The sequence below is a fragment of the Caloenas nicobarica genome, chromosome 2 (assembly GCF_036013445.1).
Source record: "Caloenas nicobarica isolate bCalNic1 chromosome 2, bCalNic1.hap1, whole genome shotgun sequence".
NCBI lineage: Eukaryota > Metazoa > Chordata > Aves > Columbiformes > Columbidae > Caloenas > Caloenas nicobarica.
In genome coordinates, this window is record NC_088246.1 from 30,204,158 (window position 1) to 30,220,993 (window position 16,836).

Below are 16,836 nucleotides of genomic sequence, written 5' to 3' on the forward strand. Positions count from 1 at the left end.
TCATGTCAAATTGCACATTTTTCATCTGCTAGTGCACTTGTTTAAGGTTGTGTAGACCTACCTATGCCTGGATTATTTTTAAAGGTATACACTTTCAAGCAGTTGACGAGCTGCTGTATAAAAAAGACTACATGAAAGCAAACTTTCAGCTAAGGATACTTCAGGATGGAAACATAGATGACTAAATGGGATTAATCACTTATTATATCTTTTATAATATCACTTTAATTTAATATCTTTATATTTATATATCTTTATAATTTAATTTCTTAATAATTTAATATCTTTATAATATCACTTATATATAAGAAAATATAACACCTGAAAGGTGTTTTGTAAGCAGTATTCCTGCACAAAGAACTTGATGCAGGAAGGCTTCTATGTAACTCCATTCAAATCAGGTTTTGTGTAGTTTCTGTGAGTTGCAGTAGTTTCTATATAGTTTGTGAGTTTCTGCTCAGATCTGGACCTGTGCTTCTCATTACTATGGACATCCTCTAGAAATCATCTAATGCAAAATTAAAAAAACAAACGAACAAAAAACCCTAAACCCATTAAAATTCATGGAGATAAAACTCTGTGAAATAAAATGTATATAAAGATCTCTCAGACTAAAATTAACTTACACAGATGTAGTGAATCTCCCATGTCTTTTAGAGCCTTTGTCTCTCTCTTCAGTATTCACAAAGGTATTAACTTTTTTTTTCACCTTGATGTGGAGGCTGAATACAGGATTTCTGCTATGAAGAAACTGATGCAAGAAAAATTGCCTGTACAGAGACTCCTTTCCAAACTCTTGGAACTCTGGCACCCTCAAATTCAAATACCTTAGAATTCAAGCTGTGCTGCATGAATTTTTGATGTTGAGTTGAGTACCTATGTGACTAGAGCTCTAGGTCTGGTCTGAAGAGATACTAAAGTGTTCACAGGCTGTTCATACTTTATTAATGCTTCCTGGGATAAAACAGGTAAATGCTATGGCATTTTCAATCCATCTACCAACTCCAGGCATTCTGTTTAGAACTGTAAAAAAACCCCCCAAAACAAAAAACCAAAACAAACACCCCCCCCCCCCCCCAACAAAAAACAACCAAACAAAACCAACCACAACAACAAAACAAGCAAAAACAACAACAAAAAACCCAAGCAAACCTGGGGAGGGGAGAATAGTTGAGAGCTGATCTCTGACTGAAGATGAAAAATGTAATTTGGCTAGAATGTAATTAATGTCACGTTATGTGGAGCAAATTCACCGAACAGGAGTGTCATTTTTGATCTCCACTCCCTGTCTGATTCCTGGTAAAGCCTCAACAGAACACTCATATGATATGTCTGTCTTCTTTTGTACTAAATGGCAGAGTATAATGAAGAGATTTGTAAAGAAAAAAACAAAACACAAACAAAAAATCCCCAACAACCTACAGCAACAACAAAAAACCACCACCACCAAAAACATGAAACTCAACCAAACAAAAAACAACAAACCAACAAACTGTACAACAATGATAAACCACCACCACTAAAGAAACCCACCAACCAACCCTTGGGAATGAAAATTACTTCAGAACTGTATCTGCCCTGAACTATACAAGAGGGATTGATGTTTTTTGTTGTGGTTGGTTGACTGTTTTATTTTTTTCTTTTTTCCCCCCTAGATATTATTGCAGGTGATGTAGTGTCTCTAACCTGGGCTGTAGTATTTGAACTCCATCTAGTCCACCGTGCCTTTTTCTCACACCTTCACAACCCGTACTGTAGTCAGAAGAGTGGCTGCATCTTGTTCAGGAACACGTAAGCTAGTCTAGAAGTAACAAAACTAGCTTGAAAAACAGGGTTGTGGCAACATAAAGTATCTTTATCTTCCATAAAGATTTTTATCCGGGTTTCTACATGAATGTTGCTGTAGCTGAAACCTTGCTGGTGCTGCTTGGTATGATTCTGTGCTTGGCTAACACTGATAGAAGTCAGTACTTCTGGGCATCAGAAGTCCATTCTCCCACCAAGAAATATTTGTTAAGCCAATCCCATCCTTTTTTATTTTTTTTTTTCTTGAGCCAGTAGTAGTGATTGGACAGATGACTGTTGGGTGGTTTGTGCCTTCTCACAGCAGTATGGTCTTAAAGCATCAATGCAACAGTGCCCTGAGCTGGTTTCAAGCTGACTCAGGCAAGCCAACACAGGGAGGAGGGTGTAGTAACAACTTTGGTCTCTGTGTGTGCAAACCTGAAATGTTAGGGGTGTCATGGCACAGCAAGAATAACAGTCCAACTCGAGTAGTATTAATGGTGCTGGATTCTGGACCGTGCTGCTTCCACAATCAACTTGACTTAAGCTGAAAATAAACAATGCGGTTCTCTGCTGCTATAGTAACTGAGTTTTAGATGTGTCTTCTCCTGAATGCAGTCCAGAGCATTATGTATCATGTGCCTATGGTTGATATATGGGAGACAAAGGATGGTACAGATTATTTTGAAGAATGTGCTGCAGCAGTTTAAGAAGTTATCACCTGCAGCTCTCTGTTCCACCCTTCTTCAGGAGTTTCTAGTCTCCTTATCAGAGCTGGCAGAGACAATGTGTACCAACAGCAAAGTTAGCTCAGATCGTAACCTAGTGTAACTTAGATTCATAACAGCTCTGGCACATGTTTTCAGGGAGGTTTAGCTGCCGCTTCTGAACAGCGTCTGCCCTGTCCCTGTACAAAAGGTTGGAAGAGAGAGCTGGACAGGACATTTAGTTGCTTCTGAACTCTCCCGGTTCACAGCGATAACATCTGCAAACTCTGGCAGCTAAGGTGTGGATACACACCCTGTGCAGCTGCCCCTGTTTCAGGGCAACAGCCTCAGGAGAGGGAAGTGCTGGGCAACGGGAGATGATGTCCCTCTTATCTGGCCCGGTGAAACCTACCTCAGAAAAGGAGCTGGAACCATGCTGTGTCAGACCATGCAGTGTTATGCTACGGCACTGGCAGACATTCCTGTTTGTCAGTGTTGCTTTGGGAAGGCCACCTTTTGGCAGAGGTGTAGAATAAATAGGGTGTGCATGTGGAAATGCAAGAGGCAAATTATTTAACTGTGACGGCAAGGTTCAGCAAGGATTTGTTTGTGGCATCTCTGTCTCAGAAGGCCACAAGTAACTGGTGTGTAGAGCAGGCAGTTGTCTAAACTTGCCAGTGTTGAACTACTTAAAACTCATCAACTTGTAATGCTGAGGAAGAGGAAATTCTGAATGCAGCCAGTCACGTCTACTCAGGCTAAGCAGTTTGAAGGTGACAGTCTGGGAGTCTACAATTTCAGTTCTGCCCAAGTCCTTCAACTTGGAGTTGCTCTTTTACTTCAAGGCCTCAGGAAAAGATTAGCTGCTTGAATAATCCACTTGGATGCTCATGAATAACATGATTAGACACTTAGGGTCTCACCAAAGCAGCATGGGTTGGTTCTGTCTGGCAAAATGCAGGCGGAAAACTTGATACTTCTCTTTATTCTCATTTTCATGGTACTTAAAACTCTACAAACTCTTTGCATTTGTTCATGCTGTTTATGTTGGTTAATAAGAGTCTATACACCACATATACCAACAACAGAAAAATCTTTAGTTTGCATGTATAAGAATGAAAGGGTTTCTGTGGTCAAGATTAAGAAAACCAGTGGCAGTATTTCTGTACCTTTCTGTTTTAGTGGTATGGTTCTTTTGGTTAGTACTTATTTTTGCATCAAAACCTGACTAAATTTATTTCATGATTTTAAAAAAGGAGCAATCAAAATTTTGTACTTGGAAAAACCCTCTGAGCTGAAGGTCTAACAAATGGCTTAGGCTGAATTCTTAACCCTGTGGTCTTATATCTACCAGTGGAATTAAGTCCCAAATGTAGGTTTTGCAGGAAAAGGAAAGTACTAAATCTAGTTCATTTTAGAAGTAACTATAAAGATTATGGTGTTCTGAAGAGGGACCACTTTGACAAAAATAACTTCTACTTTTCCCAGCATGCATAAATATTTAAATTTTCTAACATGAAAGATTAACAATAGGAGGAAAAAATATACTATCTCCGTTTTGGTTTATTTGGCATAAATAAGAAGCAAAAAAGACAGCTAAAATAATTCAAGTCACTCTATTAAAACAATTACAACTCTGTCTTCATGTCTAATAAATATTGTATGTATCCTTGTGTATCATACGTTAGGGATAAGAACTGTAAACTGAGCAGATTTTATTCTACCTTGTTGGAAATATTTATGATCAAGGATTGCTGAACAGTTTTACAAGGGTCACTGCGTGACTGATTGCTGGATCTGCGAGTCCTTAGAGATATGTTATGTACTGGTTTAGGTTTAACTTTTTTCCATTAGAATTCCTTATACAACGATTTGGATGATGATGACTGTGTCATGTGGCTGGGAATAAACGCCCAGGAACTGAAGGAGACTACAGTCCCCTTAGTCTCCCCTCCCTGGTAATCCAAGAAAGGAACACACTTCTGGCTAATCTTGACCTGAAAAGTAAGAAATTAATTTTTCAGGGATGGCTCAGGCATTTTATCCAATGACTGTAAAAAGCATATAAAATGCATATACTGTTTTAGGTAGAAAGGTTGGCCAAGAGTCTCCCTTCTTCTGGATGAGTGTCTTACGACAATTTACAGAATTAGTCTATTCCTCTTGTTCCCATGAATCTTGCAGGCTTCACTAGGCCTGTTAGAAAAGAGTCTTTGTTAGAAAGGAACTCTTCTGAGAAATAAGTACATGGGTGTTAGCTCTTATGATTTTCTTTCAGTTAATGTACTAGTCCATGACTTATGGTGTCAAAAAAATCCACAGAACCTCAAGATTCCCTAAATAAAACTTCTGCAACTTTTTTTTTTTTTTGAGGGAAACTTGAATCTGTTAAAAAGAGGTAAATGTGCTTTGAGATTTACCTACTAGGCGAGGTGGCTTTGGAGTTTCTGTGGAGGAGCTGTAGACCCTTGTGCAGCCTGGGTGGGAGCCTGGTACTTGGTGGCTCAGCCCAGAGCTGTCCTGCACCTGGTCAGGAGCAGCACATGGGGCACTTGCTGAGGTCAGGTGGTGACCGGGTTGGGTTATGGTCTGGTGTTTATAGCTTTGGATTTTAGGGGTTTCCTTTCCACCTGGATTCTTTATTCTATTTAGCCAAATAACTCTAAAGGCCTTTTTAGAAGTATTTTGCAAATCAAGGAGACAGCTGTGTATCTAGCTTAGTTTAAACAAATTTACTTATAAATTTGGTATGCTACAAGTCATTCTCATGTTTTTCAGTTCAAAATTCAGACTGGTGTTTTTAAAATCTTTATCGTTATTCTCTTAATATGTTTTACTTGAACCTTCTAGACCACTGAAATTCCATTTTTCCTTGTTCCCTTGATAATGCAAGTAGAATTGTACTTTTTTCAAATTTCCTGTAGAAATCCTGTACTTCCACAGATGAATTTTAAAAGTTCCCCAAGATAAGGTTATGGGTTTTTTTAATATAATATTCTTGTTAAAAACTGCTTTTATTTTCCACCTCAAGTACTTTCATACTGCTTTTCCCTATCTGCTAGAGACTACAGCTAGCTAGAGGGAAATCAGACACAGTTTTAAATCCCTTCACAAATTATTTTGTCACGTCAGTGACAAGAATAACCTGATAAGTAGTGTCAGTTTGTTTGTCAATTGAAATTCAGAATAAGACTTCCTAGATAAACACAATGAACACTTGAAGACTGAATACTTGACTATAAAGATCCTCTGTTTTTACAATATACAGGTCTAATATCAATGCCTAAGCTTTTCAAGGCTGTGTGTGCTGAGGCAGACTTTTTAGCAGGGCCTGTTGTGATAGGGCAAGGGTAGTCGTTTTAAACTAAAGGAGGGGAGATTCAGGCTAGACATGAGAAATAGATTTTTTTACAATGAAGTTGATAAAACATGGGCACAGGTTGCCCAGAGAGGTGGGAGGTGCCCCATCCCTGGAGACATGGGGGAAGAAGTATAATATTAAACGCTATCTATAAACTTTAACTAATGCAGACAATTGTTTTCCTCATTATAAGGAGGAAGAACCAAGGATTGTGTTATAAGAAAGTACTTCAGACTGTGTTGTTATGAAGTGCTTAAGAACAGAGCTCTCCTGATGTGATCAGAGCTAAGGAATTTGTTTGTGGTACTCTCAGGATGAACCGTAGCTCTATTTCACTGGAACAGGGTGGAGTTATTTTAATGAAACTGGGAGCAAACTGTAGTGGTGTAATACCCAGGGACTACGTGCTGTGCCTCAAATGCTCTCAGGCTCCACGTGTACTAGAGGAAAAAACTCCCAGTGTAATCCCACTGAAAAATGTTGAAATTAACCTCCCCTACCAGCCCCTGGAGAAGATCAGAATCCATTTGGGAAAGAAACTCTGGCTGACACTTCATTGTCATGGGGGCTCTGTGTGAAGCACTGCCATATCAGTAAGATTAAAAAGAATAAGAGAATAAGAAAGGCAAATTTTCCCTAAAATTTTTACCCATGTCTTACAAGTGTAAATACGAAGACTCAAATATTTGAAAAGAAATCTGGTTGTTTTGTTCTGAAAAATAGGTCCTCTGAGGCACTTTTTGTGAGATCATCTGGAAGTTTTGTGAAATGCTGTTGTGAGAAAGCAGAAGAAAATTTAAAACTTATTGCAAACCAGGGGCATTCTCATATTGATTGTAACAGTAACATATTACAACAGCTTTGCGCAAGCCTAAGACATTAAGAAAGGTTTATGGCAGTAGAGATTGACATTCTCCGTGCAGGCTACAATTTCATGTAACAGCTTAGATGACAAAAATAGTTTAAGCAAGTTCCTGGCCAGTTCTGCCTATCAGAGAAATGTGGTTTGGGGTTAGGAAACTATCAGTTGCACTAATACAATTGGTTGTGAATCAATAAACACCAGCCAATGTATAGCATGGCCTCACAAGTGGTTCTGCCAGAGGTTCAAGGGGGGAAGCACTGTGGAATGGGCTGGGGAGGAGCAGAAGGGGCAGCTCTGTGCTCCAGCTGGACCACTAACCCTGGCAGTGCATGTAAAACTGCTGCTGTGGACCAGCAAAATTTGAATCTCAGCTGAGGTAAATCATATGGTGAAGCTGAAAATGGCAAAGCTATGTAGACTTAGGTTGTTGAGGGTTTGTCTCATTGATTCCTCTCCTCTCACTTGATTTCTTCGGCTGTGTATCTTCTATAGAAATAGTGCATGCTGGACTTATACGAGTGGCTTGTACCTCTCTTTTAAGCGATTTACTGCTTCACAGGGCAAATTTAAGGAGGAAAAAAAAAGTTATCTGCTTTTCTGTCTTCTAGCCTTCCATGCTGCACTCAATCTGCTCCTCAGTTTTGTGCCCTCTGGACAATTTGAGCGCTGAGGATTTTTATATCAAAAGGCTTTTCAGGTGCAACAGAGTGATTCTAAGTAAATGTGACTCTCAGAGTGTAGGGAGCCTAGTTTTGCTCTGCTTGAAAACAAGAAAAGCAATGATGCTTTGACAAATGTTTCTCTTGGCTATCAAAGTAGGGAGACGTGAAAAATACTTGGCTAGTCTAGGTAACGCACCTGTATTATAGCTGTTGATGTACAGGTGGATCTTGCATGTACTCATATACTAAAGTGGCAGTAGAAACATTGAAGCATAACTAATTTTAACTGAAAGAGGAAGTCTTATTTCCAGTGTAATTTGTACTCTAGCAGATTACATTCCCACCTGTCATGCAAACAGGGCACCATACGACAAGCTTTTGTTGGATGAGGAGCATGGGTGACTCTCTAAATATTTTAGAAGCATTTCTCCTGGAAACACTTTGTAAATGAGCAGCAATTTAATATTTGCTAGGGAGACTATGTCAGAGGTGCATGCACCACAGCTCCTGATGGTGTACGCATAACAAAAAAGACCGCACTCCTTTCTAACAGAATGGGGGGAGATGGTATGCATGTCAAGCCACTCAATGGCTGTCACTAAAAGGTTTTCCTTGCTTCTTCCCCTTTTTTCTGCCTGTCCACTACTCCCAGTTTCAAGGACCTGTCTTCTTGCTCTGGAGCTCACTAGACTGGTTGGTGATTAAAGTCAGTATCCCAACAAAAAGCTATTCATGTGGCTTTTGAAATGATTTTTTTTTTTTTCCCCATTCCCCTCCAACCCCCCATTCCCCCAGACTAGTGAATTGAAACAGTTTGTTATTTGGCTAGGTGTATTTATTCTAGAGTAGGCACAAGGGAGACCACAGGAATATGCATCTGGAAGTGAGGGGAAGGAGATGTGGAGGGAGGACATTCCCCTTTCTGCAGCCTTGAGACAGGATTGTGTAATTGCCATATGATGCCCTAGGACAAAAATAACTGACTAATGCTATTATTATTAATTTATTTATTTATTTATTTATTTTTTTTTTTTTTTTAGTTCTTAGCTTAGTTTCAACTTTAGGCAGAAAAAATGAGATCATAGAAGGATCACCTATTATCTCTTGGTTCATGAGTTTAATTTCTTTCCTGCCTATAATTCAGACTCTTTCCTATAAATAGTATCTGGTAGTTGCTGCAGAAGATATTAGCAAATATGTTTCATGTAAATTGAATTTGTTCCAGGAGTAATCACAGTGATCAGATTAGCTTTCAGTAGTTTTTTTTATTTAATGAAGCTTTGTGAATAAAAATGCTTGTGAAAATTCTTGTCAATATACCTCAGCATGCAAGTGTTTGCAGAAACCTAAACCTGCACAAGTGCTTGGACTGAAATTGTTCAAGTCACATTCCTGAAAGCTTTTTGAACTTGAAAGACATCTCACTGGGAAACAGAACAAAACTATTTCTCTCTTGTGGTCATTCAGTAGTTCATATATAAAATAATATAAATGGTGATTATTTAGTGAATAATCTACTAGTTGAAACATGTTTGTAATTATTAAGAGACTGGCTCAAGGAAAAAGATAGAAACAGCAGAATGCTTGTAAATAAGTCTGAACTCTACAAAGATTCCTGGCTTGGATAAAAGTGTCACTTCATGTGTTCGAAGGGAGCTAAGCCAGTTTTCATCAAGTCTTCCGTTTTCACTGAGGAGTAATATTTGACCAGCTGTAGCTCTAATAATTGTATTATTCATTAACATTTTCCAAAATGATGTGTTCAGATGGTGTCTGACCAGTTTGGTAAGTAGCAAATTAATGTCAACGATTCAAAGTGTGTTCACAGAATTCACAAACATTAAGGAAAAAGAAAGCACTTTCTACTGAGTTTAGGTTTTAAGTCTTACTTGGCAATATTAGGTAGTCTGCTTTTTGCTTACCTGTACAGACTTTCTTGGCCTTCAAGTTTAACTGTTCAAATGCAGTCTTTGGGGTTTCCCAGTGAACTACTGCAATATTTTCTCCCCTCATCCCTTGTCTCAGTCTTGTCTGAGATTGCTTACAGGTTCTTTAGCTGTCCCTTGTTCCATTGCAAAAGTAAAAGCCGGTTTAAGTTTTGGCCAGATGATGGCTATGAAAGCATTTAGACTGACATGGAGCTTTGTTAGCTGACGTGTGTGAGGAAAGACGCTATTAGGTAGTGGAGGGTGGGGAGGGAGTTTCCTTGATCAGCGTGGTTTCATCTGAAGTCTACAGAGAAGCAGTAAATAGTGGTTAGTCCTAACTTAATCTCTGATAGTTTCTGTCTTTGCATCAGATGCTTCATAACATGACATGATTATCTTAGTAGGAGTCTCTGAGCCTCTGTCTCGGATGGGTTTACCTGTAGCAGTGGAAGATGTTACTCCTGCCTCCAGGGAAGATTAACAGAGGGGGAAGGAGAACACGTGCGTGGCTTCTGCAGTGCCAGAGGTGACAGCCTGGCTGAGATCTGTGGGCTGCCAATGAAGATGGCATTGCAGCAAGTGACAAATTATAAACACAGATCCAAGCACATGTCCTTTTTTTGCCTACTCCCCCAGCAAGTGATACACTCGGGAGAAAGTCCCAGGTCACTGTCCATCACATTTATCTTCTTCTCTAGTTGCTCCCTCAGGTTACAATTGTCAACTTGATGTCTAATGGAATGGAGCTTAAGCAGCATTCGATAACTCTGGGCATTCCAAATTTAACACAAAATAAGAATGAAACATAACTTGAGATGTAGTCTCACCAAGTAGTGTTATATTGGACAACCCTCAGGCAAAACCCTGCTATTTCTTCTTGGCATATTTTCTCTTTTCCTTCACTGGCAGTGTTCTTGCAGGTTTTGTGGTGGAGAGGATTTAAAACATAGTTCATGTATGATTAAAGGTTTATTGGTTTTGAGTTTTACTGTTAATTATTTTTTTCCTTAGTTAATCCTCTTTCCATGGAGAAGAAAGAGCTAAAAAGTTTCAAATACTGCTTAAATTCCAGCATTGAATTATTTTTATTGTCTGAATGTGTAGTGTAAATTTTGTGGGTGTTTGAGAAGATCAGTGCATAACTCACCTAGGCCTTTGTTTGCTACAAGAATATATTGCAAGTAGAGTGTATATATACATCTATATATATTTATTTTTTCTAAACGACACTTCAATGTAAAATACAAGTACCTGCTCTTATATCCATTGGGCAAAATGAAAAAGGCTGTGAACTCAGGTTTGAAGGCAGAAAGTTTCTGGTGAGATTTGAAGTAAGTTTAATGCCGTCGATGAGGCACTTGAATGTACTTGGCCCTTTGAGGCAGTTAAATTAAGTAGTGCTGGGACAGGAAGGCATCTTAAACTGGCTCTTCCTCATGCTTCAGTTCCTCCAGTTCCTCATCAGCAGCACAGCCTGATTTGCAGTCCTGGCTGGTTTCTCATACCGTGCTCATGTGCTCGCTGTGCCTGTACCTCTGGCTATCAGTACTCCAGTGGTGCTGGAGGCACGCTAATCTCTCACTACCAATAATAACTCTGCTTGTAAGATTGCATTCTAGTGGAAATAGTAGCCCTTGGGTTTTTGCGGAAGAAATCTTATGATGTACTTCATTGGATTCTGTTAATTATTGTGGCTTAGGATAAAAAAAAAAAAAAGCCCAAAACATTTCAGTAATAAAAATGAATGGTGCGCTGCTGTGAGGGCTGGGGCTGCAAGGATATGATTGGTGTGTTTGCTCTGCATTTCAACCGATACAAATGGCTTTGAGCTGGAAAGACAGAGTTCAGGAGCAGCTGGCTGTGTGTAAACCCAGACCTTCTGAGGTTAAGAGCATGCATTAAACCCTCTGGTAAGCTAGTTGTGTGTGTGAAGATAGGCACCCTCAGAAAAAACTTGGAAAAACCCAACCAACCTTGTCCTTCTCCCCACTGGAGCATATCCACAGATAAGAACCTCACTTTTCTCAAAAATGAGGGTTAATAGCCAGCCTGAGGGATGGGTAATATTCTAAATTGTCTGTTTTCCTGAAAATAAAAGCATATCATGTACTTAGAAACATAGAATCATTTTGGCTGGAAGAGACCCTCAAGATCATCAGGTCCAACCATAACCTAAATCTAGCAGTAAACCATGTTCCTAAGAACTTTGTCTATATACCTTTTAAACATCTCCACGGATGGTGACTCAACCACTTCCCTGGGCAGCCTGTTCTGTGAAGAATTTTTTCCTAATATCCAATCTGAACATTCCCTGGTACGACCTGGGGCCATTTCCTCTTTTCTTATCACTTGCTTTGCGGCTTGGTCTCTGTGAATACTGAAGTTCTCAGGCTCAACCTGATTTTCAGGAAAAGTACATTTTAAGCATGTGCTCTTGAGTAGTGGAGTCGCAAATTATGCCTTACGTGTTGTGAGAACACTTGATGAAGTAGAAAGGTTCGTTGGAAATCTTTTCCAGAGATTCAATACAAATCTTTTAAAATGATCCAAGAAATGTATGTCTCCGCTAAGACTGGGCATGGGAGGAAGCTTATTTAAACTTTGCACTTGGATGGTGGACTTTCCAGAAAAATAAACTTCCTAAAATTCTCTTTTCCCATTATGTCGTCCTACTACTTTCCTTTAGATGATCTTGCCTAATGTCTGAGGAGTAGCTACAGCCTGTGAATGTAACCAGAGAAAAGAACTACATGAATTATTGTTTTATGTTTTTTTTGGTGAAATGAGTGACATCTGTGCAATATAAATGAACTGCAATTCATATTGAACATTCTTTGCTACTCTGTTTCAGGATAATTGTCTAAATGGATATAAAATGTCAACCCTGTCTAATGAAACACTTGCTACCACCTTCAGGACAGTTACTTAGGTCCTGCACCTGGGTCAGGGCAACCCCTGGTATCAATACAGGCTGAGGAATGAAGGTATCGAGAGCAGCCCTGCCAAGAAGAACTTGGGGATACTGGTGGACGAAAGATTGGACATGAGCTGGCAATGTGTGCTTGCAGCCCAGAAAGCTAATTGTATCTTGGGCTGCATCAAAAGGAGCGTGGCCAGCAGGTTGAAAGAAGTGATTCTGCCCCTCTACTGTGCTCTGGTAAGGCCCTAGTTGGAGTACCACATCCAGCTCTGCAGCCCTTAGTACAGAAAAGACGTGGACCTGTTGGAGAGCGTTCAGAGAAGGCCACCAAGATGATCAGAGGGCTGGAACACTTCTCCTATGAGGAAAAGGCTGAGAGAAATGAGGTTGTTCAGCCTGGAGAAGAGAAGGCTCTAGGGAGACTTTATTGCAACCTTTCAGGACATAAAAGGGGCCGATAAGAAAGATGGGGACAGACTTTTTAGCAGGGTCTGTTATGACAGGAGAAGAGGTAATGGTTTTAAATAAAAAGAGGAGAGATTCTGGCAAGACATGAGGAAGAAATTTTTTACAGTGAGGATGGTAAGATACTGGAAGAGGTTGCCCAGAAAGGTGGTAGATGCCTCATCCCTGGAAACATTCAAGGCCAGGCTGGATGGGGCTCTGAGCAACCTGATCTAGTTGAAGATGTCCTTGCTCATTGTAGTGGGGTTGGACTAGATGACCTTTGAGGGTCCCTTTCAATCCAAACTATGCTATGGTTCTACTTGGGGAACAATTGCAGTTATTCCCCTTTCCTTTCTTCTTCTGCCTATTTCCCTCTGAGTTTTAGAGGAAGAATTGATAAAAAACAAGAACTAAAACACCCGAGGGTTAAAGGTGGTTTTGAGGAGCTTAGGGCTGGATTGCCCAAACTCATGGTGGTGCCGGTCTGGAAGCTACAATGAGTTTGGCTCCTGCTGTGCTATGGAGCATGATTCAATAAGTGGAGAGCTGATGCAGTCTGCTCAGTGACCGTGGGAGACCAAGCTACCTTTGCCCTGCCAAAATGTTCTTTCCTTAGAGAGATTAATCCACCTCCATTTAATAATTTTGTGAGACAACCCCAAATGTTTTAGCAGTGACTGTTTTAAGTGACACTTTTTTCCTACAGCTGCATTCAGGTTGCAGCAGCCCTGCTCTTGCATAAAGTTGGATGTTTTGAACTTTCGTTGACATCAGGAGTGATTTCAAGTGTCTGCAGGCATTTGGTAAGATAAACTTCCCAATTCCTATCAGCTTTTCTAAAAGTGATCAGACTGTGCTTGAAGCTATGAATATTCACTAGTGAGGCACTGAGTATATTCTAAAAATGTACATCTCTTCTTCGCAAGAAAAAGTAATAACATCACTTTGTGAAATGTCCTGAGTATTTGAAAAATATTTCTATTCTTTGTCTTTATAAAAAGATGTTTTTAACAGGAGAAAAAAAAAACCCAACCAAATCCAAGAGTGAGTTTCCAAATGTGGCTCATTGTATGGCTGCTTGAATGCTGGTGCTGGCAGGAGGGAAGCAATAAGCAAAGGTATGAACAGCCAAGACAGCAAGGGTGGGACCACTGTTTTTGACATCAACCCACAAACCCCCACAACCCACTCATTTAAAATAGTTACGAAACTGAAGATACAGCTTTAGGACAGCACTAAGGAGACATAACCACAGGCTGAAAGAGGCAGTCCTGCTTTGTTGCTTGTTCTTGCAATGCTGTGTGCTCAGCTGCCTCCCGTGTTCCAGCATGAGCACTTAGATGACCCCACTGGGCACCTGTTCAGGCATCTCACTCAGCAAAGACATTGAACACCTACAAGAAAATGAATAATCTTTTGCTTTGATTTCCTGAACCAGAGTGTTATGGGTGCAAGGCAAAGCAAGAGAGTATGACCAAGTAGCATGGGACACATGAATTAATTTATGGACAGTGGAAAACTGTGAGAGATTTAGCTGTAGAGTAGAATGCAGGCTGAGAGGCTAGCTCTGGATTTGAGTCAAAGAAAGAGATTGAATTTGTGTGTCCCACTTGCCATTAATAAATGCAGTTATCTAATTATTGGCTAATTTGAAGAACGAGTTGGTATGCATGTGAGTGACAACTAGGAAAAAAACAGTTTGATTTTAACTGTGCTATATTGTTGATGGATTGAATGTCATAGTTAAGTGGTTGTGGTTTTTTATTGTGCCTCCTTCTTGAATACATAACTTCTTTTTATGGACTTGCATTTATGCACACCACATGTGTGGAACTTGGAAGATGCTCACATGCGATATTTCAGTACACACTCTAGTTTTAGGTTGACTTACATTTCTAAGAGTTTCCTACTTATCCCTAGCTACTACAGTTAAAATGGAAAAGATGTTAGATTTGAGGATTAAATTTTGTAGTTCACAGTGGATCAGAACAATTTGTTTATTTTTATTGTTACTAAAGGTGAAAACATGAGGGAATTCTTCATATTAGTGTTGTGCTAGAATTCCTTTGTACAGGCTTCTTGCTTGGACTTGTTTTGTATAGGAGAGGCTTTTGCTGGACATTTGGTCTTCAGCATGTAGTGTAAGGTTTTCTCTTTAGAGATTATTAGCACCTTTTTACATTCTGTCTATATAAACTGTACAAGCAGATGGACAATTTTGTCTGCTTTAATTGTCTTTAATTTAGCCTAAATTTGGTTGCTAGCCAAGTAGTCATCACCTGTGGATCAGACTTGGCAGCCCTTTTGTTCCTCAGCCAGATATTTTGTTCACAGGATTATTTCCTTTTGAAAGGCCACACCAAAGTACAGCTGAAAAGCAAAAAAAACACACTACTGGATTTCAAATAATAAAGAACTGCTGAACATGTAATTTCTCTTGTTTTGGTCTTTTTAGGATTGTTATTCAGTGCTTTTATTGGCATAGCTGCCAAAGACTAGGACATAAACAATTAGCTGGAAATCATCCCTTTTTTTCTTTCCCTTCCCTCCGTGCAGGAAGTTTAACACAGTACATCCCGTTCTCTTAGGATGGACCTCTGCTTATTGTTCTTCATTTTCTTAAATAATAATAATTAGCATGTCATAGGCTAGTAACAGTTATATGAGACAAAAACATTGATGTAATACAAAAAATAAGCTCGTACTATTGACTGTAAAGCACCCTGGATTGGATCCAACTCCCCTGTTTCTTATGGTAGTCTATTTTTGTTGGAGTGACATCTCCTGTCTCTTGTTTACAATCACTGAAGCTGAGAGGTCTCATATTTTCACTGTACAGCTGTCCCCGAGGGTGTTTTGCTCTCCCTGCCCACTGTAGGGCAGTTAGGAGTGTGTCTGAAAGAGATGGTCACGAAATAGGGACAACCTGATGAAGCATTCGCTCATCTAAATCACAGCTACTCTGGCTGATGTGACTGCTTTGTGTCATCGGAAGATCACTCAGTGCTGGACTGAATCTCAAAGGTCCTGTCACACTTGTGTTAGATCACTCAGTCTGAGTGACATAGTGTAAATTGATTGAAATAAAGAAAGGGATATGGGCTTAACACTGAAAAGGTGATTAGTTATTGATATCTGTTTGAACAGTGGGGTAAACATATCTCCATGATATGCAGCAAGACAGGGACAGAGAACTAACTCCAAGAAGACCTGTCTTCACTCAAGAAAATGACTATTTTAGATGCTTATCATTATTAATTTTATTGTTTGAAACAGGCCTTATGTAGGAACAGTTTAAACAATAAAGGTTTCTCTCCTTTTTTCTTTTACATTTCTAGCTTATAACTTAGACTATTAAAGATATAATAAGTCCCCCTGAATGTGACTCAAACCTACCATAGTGATGGTATTGAACTCACAGAATATTTTACTTTTTTGTCTTGGGCAATCTTCACAGAATGTTAGGGATTGGAAGGGACCTCGAAAGATCATCTAGTCCAATCTCCCATAAAGCCACAACTCTGGAAAACAAGATGTCACGTATAGCTGTTCTAGGCAACAGGTCCTACAGATAGTACTAAACAAATCTTCCATCCAGGAACACATTTTATAAGGCAGCTTTTATACCGGTCAGCATACTGTACCTCAGTAAACAGCTTCATGTGTTTCACTCCTTTTTCAAGTGGACCTGTAAAGATTTATTATTGATCCTCATCTTACTAATCCTAACCTTTTCTGCCTGTGTTGGTCTTACACTTTATTCCACTAGTCCAGATCTCACCATCTCTCTTTTATTACACTCCTGTGACCCACCATAGCTCCCTGGAGCCCACCTTTCCTTGACCTGGCAGAAGCACTGCCATTGCCTGTCCAATTTGGGGGTGACTTACTCCTTCTTGCTTTGCCTCACTCTGACAGCAGATTAATAAAGCTGCTTAACCGTCTCTCAACCAGGGTATTCAGCACTCTGTTTTCCTAGAATAACAGCAAAGGTGGTTAGAAGGGACCTCTTAAAGCCCAACCTTTCCCTAAAAGAGGAATTATTACCACTACTAGTTCTGATTTGTGAAAACTGCCAAGGATGAAGATTTCACAGTCACTCTGAATACTGTGGGTAACCTTCTCCAGGACTTCATGGATCTCTTAGGGGTTTTGGTGTTT